Source organism: Oryx dammah, unplaced genomic scaffold, assembly GCF_014754425.2.
Source record: "Oryx dammah isolate SB20612 unplaced genomic scaffold, SCBI_Odam_1.1 HiC_scaffold_23, whole genome shotgun sequence".
NCBI lineage: Eukaryota > Metazoa > Chordata > Mammalia > Artiodactyla > Bovidae > Oryx > Oryx dammah.
Window position 1 is genome coordinate 59,599,027 of NW_024070207.1, and position 8,200 is coordinate 59,607,226.

At 36.4% G+C, this 8,200-nt stretch overlaps 1 protein-coding gene across 1 annotated transcript in view; it reads right to left on the minus strand.

Moving 5' to 3' along the window:
- The window catches only part of DACH2 (dachshund family transcription factor 2), an 816,985-nt gene that overhangs the window by 587,917 nt on the left and 220,868 nt on the right, over nt 1-8,200 (minus strand). The gene's annotated exons all lie outside the window — the stretch shown is intronic.

Consider the following 8,200-nt stretch of genomic DNA (forward strand, 5'->3'; position numbering starts at 1 on the left):
CAATTAATGAGCCCACATGCTACAACTAGAGAGTCCATATGTTGCAATGAAGGATACCACATGATGCAATGAAGATCCCACATGCTGTGACTAAGACTCGACAAAGCCAAATAAATAAAAAATATTAAAAAATGAAAAATAATGTCACATTTAAAAAACAACAGTACTTTTAGAAAAGCAGTCATGTTATCTACTTAATGTGTGTTTGAGTTTCTTTTACTAACTTAAAAGTAGGGAGAGGAATCCTCTCATGTGTCGCCATAGCACTTGAATCATAAACCACTAGCATACAATTTAACATGCTTATATAAAAAAAGTTTCCCACAACTTCTCTTTATCTTCCAACTATCTGAACCCAACATTCACAATATGTTGAGCTACTGGACAATATAGAACAAGTTATATTCATCTTTGTATCCTTTCTATCCAACACAATTTCTGGCATATTAAATATCTGTCACAGATTGCCAAATCTGGTCATAGTGTATTCAAATATTATTACAGGCTAGACTTTATAATATCTATAGGATGCAATCGAGAATCCATCACTATCTAGTTGTATATAGTCCCAATAGTACTATTTTGTTCTGAAACCAGAGCATGTGACATTAAATAGAACTAAGGTTGTGCAGTACAGAGAAAGGGGTATTACGATGCACTCAAATGGTATGTATTTAAGTCCCAACTCTGCCAGTTACTAATTATGAAACCCATAGTCTTTATTTCCTTATCTGAAAAAAAATAAGAAAAACTATCATTATTGCCTTCTTCACATAAATAGCCTGAGAAACAAATGGGTTGGGAGTAGAAAAAAGCTTAGTAAAATAGAAAAAACAAGTCAAAGATGTACGATTTTCAACTGCTCAAAAATTTTTTCTGAAAAAACTGTTTAAATCTGCTGCAAAATCTTCATGCATCCTTGATAGTGAATATTATACCCATCCTTTTCATATGTAATACACATGCTCTTAAACCTTTGGGCTTCAAGGGTCTAGAAAAAAAAATGTCTCAACTTACTTATCAAAATTTGCCTCCTCAAAATTGTAGCAATGTTATTGTAGGTCAGTCTCTCAAGGCAATAGAAATAAGAGCAAAACTAAACAAATAGAACCTAATCAAACTTGTAAGTTTTTACAGCAAAGGAAACCATAAGCAAAACAAAATGAAAAGAAAACCTACAGACTGGGAGAAAATATTTGCAAACGATGCAACCAACAAGGGCTTAATTTCCAAAATACATAAACAGCTCTACAACTCAACAACAAACAAAACAAATAACCCAATCAAAAAACAGGCAGAAGACATAAGCAGACATTACTCGAAAGAAGACATACAGATGACAAAAAAAAAAAAAAAAAACATGAAACATGAAACACATCACTAATTATTGGAGAAATACAAATCAAAATTACAATGAGGCATCACCTCACAAAGGTCAAAATGGCCATCATCAAAATGTCTACAAATACATGCTAGAGAAGGTGTGGAGAATAGAGAACCCTCTTGCACTGGTGACAATGTAAATTGGTACCACCACTATGGAAAACATTATGGAAGTTTCTTAACTAAAATAGAGTTGCCATATGATCCAGTAATCCCACTCCTGTGCATATAACTGGAAAAGTTCTGATTTGAAAAGATATATGTACCACCAATGTTCACAGAAGCACTATTTACAATAGCCAGGACATAGAAGTAACCTGAATGTCTATCAACAGATGAATAGACAAAGAAGATGTGGTAGATATATAAAATAGATTCAGTTCACTTGCTCAGTCATGTCGGACTCTTTGCAACACTATGAATCGCAGCACGCCAGGCCTCCCTGTCCATCACCAACTCCTGGAGTTTACTCAGACTCACGTCCATTGAGTCAGTGATGCCATCCAGCCATCTCATCCTCTGTCGTCCCCTTCTTCTCCTGACCCCAATCCCTCCCAGCATCAGAGTCATTTCCAATGAGTCAACTCTTCGCATGAGGTGGCCAAAGTACTGGAGTTTCAGCATTAGCATCATTCCTTCCAAAGAAATTCTAGGGCTGATCTCCTTCAGAATGGACTGGTTGGATCTCCTTGCAGTCCAAGGAACTCTCAAGAGTCTTCTCCAACACCACAGCTCAAAAGCATCAATTTTTTGGCGCTCAGCTTTCTTCACAGTCCCAACTCTCACATCCATACATGACCACAGGAAAAACCATAGCCTTGACTAGACGGACTTTTGTTGGCAAAGTAATGTTTCTGCTTTTGAATATGCTATCTAGGTTGGACATAACTTTCCTTCCAAGGAGGAAGCATCTTTTAATTTCATGGCTGCAATCACCATCTGCAGTGATTTTGGAGCCCCCAAAAATAAAGTCAACCACTGTTTCCACTGTTTCCCTATCTATTTCCCATGAAGTGATGGGACCAGATGCCATGACCTTCGTTTTCTGAATGTTGAGCGTTAAGCCAACTTTTTCACTCTCCTCTTTCACTTTCATCAAGAGGCTTTTTAGTTCCTCTTCACTTTCTGCCATAAGGGTGGTGTCATCTGCCTATCTGAGGTTATTGATATTTCTCCCAGCAATCTTGATTCCAGCTTGTGCTTCTTCCAGTCCAGGGTTTCTCACGATATACTCTGCATATAAGTTAAATAAGCAGGGTGAAAATATACAGCCTTGACGTACTCCTTTTCCTATTTGGAACCAATTTGTTTTTCCATGTTCAGTTCTAACTGTTGCTTCCTGACCTGCATACAGATTTCTAAAGAGGCAGGTAAGGTGGTCTGGGATTCCCATCTCTTTCAGAATTTTCCAGTTTATTGTGATCCACACAGTCAAAGGCTTTGGCATATTCAATAAAGCAGAAATAGATGTTTTTCTGGAACTCTCTTGCTTTTTCCATGATCCAGCGGATGTTGGCAATTTGATCTTTGGTTCCTCTGCCTTTTCTAAAACCAGCTGGAACATCTAGAAGTTCACAGTTCATGTATTGCTGAAGTCTGGCTTGGAGAATGTTGAGCATTACTTTACCAGCGTGTGAGATGAGTGTATTTGTGCGGTAGTTTGAGCATTCTTTGGCATTGCCTTTCTTTGGGATTGGAATGAAAACTGACCTTTTCCAGTCCTGTGGCCACTGCTGAGTTTTCCAAATTTGCTGGCATATTGAGTGCAGAACTTTCACAGCATCATCTTTCAGGATTAGAAATAGCTTCACTGGAATTCCATCACCTCCACTAGCTTTGTTCATAGTGATGCTTTCTAAACATTCCAGGATGTCTGGCTCTAGGTGAGTGATCACACCATCATGATTATCTGGGTAGTGAAGATCTTTTTTGTATAGTTCTGTGTATTCTTGCCACCTCTTCTTAATATCTTCTGCTTCTGTTAGGTCCATACCATTTCTGTCCTTTATCGAGCCCATCTTTGCATGAAATGTTCCCTTGGTATCTCTACTTTTCTTGAAGAGATCTCTAGTCTTTCCCATTGTGTTGTTTACCTCTATTTCTTTGAATTGATCACTGAAGAAGGCTTTCTTATCTCTTCTTGCTATTCTTTGGAACTGTGCATTCAAATGGGTATATCTTTCATTTCCTCCTTTGATTTTCACTTCTCTTCTTTTCACAGCTATTTGTAAGGCCTCCCCAGACAGCCATTTTGTTTTTTGCATTTCTTTTCCATAGGGATGGTCTTGATCCCTGTCTCCTGTACATTGTCACGAACCTCCATCCATAGTTCATCAGGCACTCCAGCAGTTCTAGTCCCTTAAATCTATTTCTCACTTCCACTGTATAATCATAAGGGATTTGATTTAGGTCATACCTGAATGGTCTAGCGGTTTTCCCTACTTTCTTCAATTTCAGTCTGAATTTGGCAATAAGGAGTTCATGATCTGAGCCACAGTCAGCTACTGGTCTTTTTTTTTTTTTTTTTGACTGTATAGAACTTCTCCATCTATTAACCATAAAAAGAATGAAATAATGTCATTTGCAGCAACATGAATGAACTATGAGATAATCATACTAAGTGAAGTAAGTCAGAAAAAGAAAGACAAATATGGTGTGATCACTTATATGTTTAATCTAAAATATGTAACAAATAAGTTTATTTACAAAACAAAGGCATACTCACATAGAAAACAAATTTATGGTTACCAAACAATGGGAAGGGGTGTTGGGGAGGCATAAATTGCAGGTTTGGGGCTAGCAGATACAAGCTACTGTATATAAAATAAACAACAAGATCCTACCGTATAGCACAAGGAACTGTATTTAATGTCCTGTAATAAGCCATAATGGAAAATATGAAATAGTATATATATTTATATGTAACTGAATCACATTGCTGTACACCAGAAACTAATACAACACTGTAAATCAATTATACTTCATTTAAAAAAAATTAACTTTTTACAGTGTACCCTCACTTAGAAACTCTTCCTCAACCATTAACAACTGAATACAATTCAACATTCAAACAAAGTTCAATATCATTCCCTCATCTATGGAGTCACAAAGTACTGTAGGCCACTGTGATCTCTCTCTCCTCAAAACTTTTGTCTGTACTAATCATGTCATGTTTGTAATCACAGACAATGAATTGAAATATAAGGAGAAAGCCAACTTTTGTAGGTGGAGTACTGAAACACAGATACTTTACATGCATCATATATTCCCACAACAAAGCAGTTTCATAGAGAATATTATCCTTTTCTATAAATAAGAAAACTGAGGCTCGACAAGATTATGTAACTGGCAAAAAGGCCATAAAAATACAGCAGAGCCAGGGATATAAATTCAGGTCGGTCATGCTCATTCAATTTTGCTATATTGTCTTCCTAATTAGATTTCCAATGTTCCAAGCTTTGTTTCCTGAACCTGGCACAGTATTATCAGTTCTCAATACTGTTGATAAATGAATAGATGAATGCACTGTTTTAGCTGATTATTACATTATCATATTAACTAAAACTTTTCAGAATAAATCATGTTATTCAATTTTCTGTGTTCAAAGAGCTTTACTCTATGCCAATAAAAGAAGAAAAACAATTAATCCAGCCTGACACTAATTCTAAAGTTTGTGTCTCATGAGTTGATTCACATGCATTTCCCCTCCTCTATATTTCCCTTTTAGGTCTTTGTGTTGTGTTAGTCGCTCAGTCGTGCCCGACTCTTTGTGACCCCATGGGCTGCAGTCCACCAGGTTCCTCTGTCCATGAGATTTTCCAGGCAAGGATACTGGAGTGGGTTGCCATTTCCTTCTCCAGGGGATCTTCCCAACCCAGGGATCGAACCCAGGTCTCCTGCACTGCAGGCAAATTCTTTACCGATTGAGCTACAAGGGAAGCCCCATTTAAAGTTGTTCACATAGGAAGTTTTCATTTTTAAAAAAATCCAAAGTAATTAAATCTAATTAGTTACAAAAAAAAACTTGTATCTAAAAACTTAGACCATTAAGCAGATATGCACATTGTTCTCTGCAGATACTTCGAAAATAGGGATGTATATCTGTTTCTGACATAAGAACTTAGGTGAAAATCTGGAATATATTTTTCCTAGCAGTCAACTCAAAGTTTATTATAGGGATTAGTCATTCTCTCATATATTATAGGCATATATTAGCATTTCTGAAATAACATAAATTATGTCTATGTTTTATTGAGACCATCATAACACAAACTAAAATCATGCCAGTTTCATTATCAACACCTTTAACAGACTTCTTAATTAAATTTATAGTACTGTCATTACCACATATTAGTGTTACTTTTCATAATGTTATTCCTGTTATTTTCCCTTGCTAAAAAAACTCAGTGTTCTTTGGATAAAGCATTTTCCTATTTAAGAAGAAGCAATAAACCATACATATGACATGTCTTATTACGCAAACTTGTTTCAGGCTCATATTGCTATAAGTAACAGAAAATATTTTTATATTTACTTTTAATTGCTTGAATAACTCATGGCAAAAGTTTTTTTTTTTTTCTTTCTCGAGGTTCTCTGTATGCTTATATGACTTCATTCTGTCATAAAAGAACTTTATTTTCTCTCTTTTTGGCAATCTATTGTGATCTATACTACTAATACTTTTTTAAAGCAACTTTGTTCTATGAAGAATACACCAAGGATATTATGATTTATCATTTTTTTGTATTTTTGCTTTTTTTTTTTTTTGGCTGTACCATGTGGCTTGCAGGATCTTAGTTCCCTGACCAGGGATCAAACCAGGGTGCCCAGGAGTGGAAGCATGGAGTCCTAACAACTGGACTGCCAGGGAAATTCCTGATTCATTATTTTAAAAGACAACTATGTGTGAAGTTTTGTTTCTTTTACAAAGAACTTCCTGAACAATGACCATGCCCTTGTTCCCAGGAGTTTACAAATACAGTGAGGTAAGTGTACATATTATACTTTTAACTACATAATCTGGAAACCTGTGCATTTCCACACTTTTATTCAATCTTATTTGTAGGACTTGAAGTGTGTTTGAGTGTATAAGACCTACATGTGTGTGTGTGTGTGTGTGTGTGTTTGTGTATGTGAATGTTAGTTGCTCAGTGTGTCCAACTCTTTGTGACTCCATGGATTCCTTTTTCCATGAGATTTTTCAGGCAAGAATACTGCAGTGGGTTACCATTCCCTTCCCCGGGGATCTTCCTGACCCAGGAATCAAACCCAGGTCTCCTGCATGGCAGGCAGATGTTTTACCATCTGAGCCAACAGGGAAGGAATAGCTACCTATTCCAGTATTCTTGCCTGGAGAATACCATGAACAGAGTAGCCTAGTGTGCTGCAGTTCATGGAGTCACAAAGAGTTGGACAAGACCTACATAGAACCACCAGTTAAAGGTTTTATTACGTGGTTAAAATATATGAACCTACTCAAGTGTTGGCTGCTTACTCTTCACACACTTCATACTATTGGGCCTAAGGTAAAGTAGGTGTCTTCCTTGTTCCTCATTATTGCTTCAAGGTCATTTCTACTTTTTCCATAAACATTCAGCTTTGAGTCACATGTTATCAAAAGATTCATCAAATAGTCTTCTCTTTAGACTCATCTACTGATTTATAGGTCATTCTTTTTAATCTCTTGAATATTGTAGATACCTGGATCATTCTCTGACTTTATATATATATATATATATATATATATATATATATATATATATATAAAATAACAAATATATATATATTTGTTATAATCCTTGGTTAAATATCCTAGTAGATAAGATCTTTCCACAGAATAATTCTATTAAAACTTAAGTAATAGCATGACACTCCTCTTTTCAAAACCCTTCAATGGCTTCTCATTTCCTTACAATTAAAAGCAGGGGCTTCCCTGGTGACAGAGTGGTAAAGGATCTGCCTGCCAATGTAGGAGACACAGGTTCGATCCCTGGTCCAAGAAGATCCCACATGCTTCAGAGCAACTAAGCCTGTTTGCCACAACTATTGAGCCTTTGCCCAGGCTACAACTACTGAAGCCCATGTGCCATAGAGCCCATGCTTCACAACAAAAGAAACCACCACAATGAGAAGCCTGTGCACTGTAGCCCTCAATCACAACTAGAAAAAGTCTGTGCTGCAACGAGGACCCAAAACAGCCAAAAATAAATAAAATCATTTTTTAAAAAAGTAAAAGCAAGACTCTACATATTCTACTCCCTTGTCTCATATTTCATCTAATCTCTTACCACTGGTCCCATCTTTCACTCCACTCCAGCCACACTGAACTTCTTATTCTTTGGAGAACTCAGTCAAAGCCCCTACCTGAGGGCTTTTGTGCTTACTATTCCTTGTGCCTGGAGGATTCTTCCCCCAGATATCCACATGGCTGGTTTCATCACATCCTCAGGTCTTTCCTCAAAAATCAACTGAGAAAGCATTTCCCTGGTCACTTTATGCAAAATTTCAATTTTCCTCTTTCTTAAATTTCAAATCCCCCCTTTCATATTTTTTCTCTTTAGCGTTTACTACTGCAAAATAATATAATATACATTTTACTAGATTATCTTATTTGTTGTCTGTCTCCACCCACTAAAACATAAGTTCCTTGTATGTAGAGCTTTTCTTTTTTCTACTTTGTTTATAACTGTATGTCAGCTACCTAGAACAGTACCTAGCACATATAGGTTCTCAATAAATGTTTTTTAATAAACTGAAAAAAGTAATAAATATGAATGATACACAACAAAGACTATAAGAAGACTTTAGAGAAGGAGGA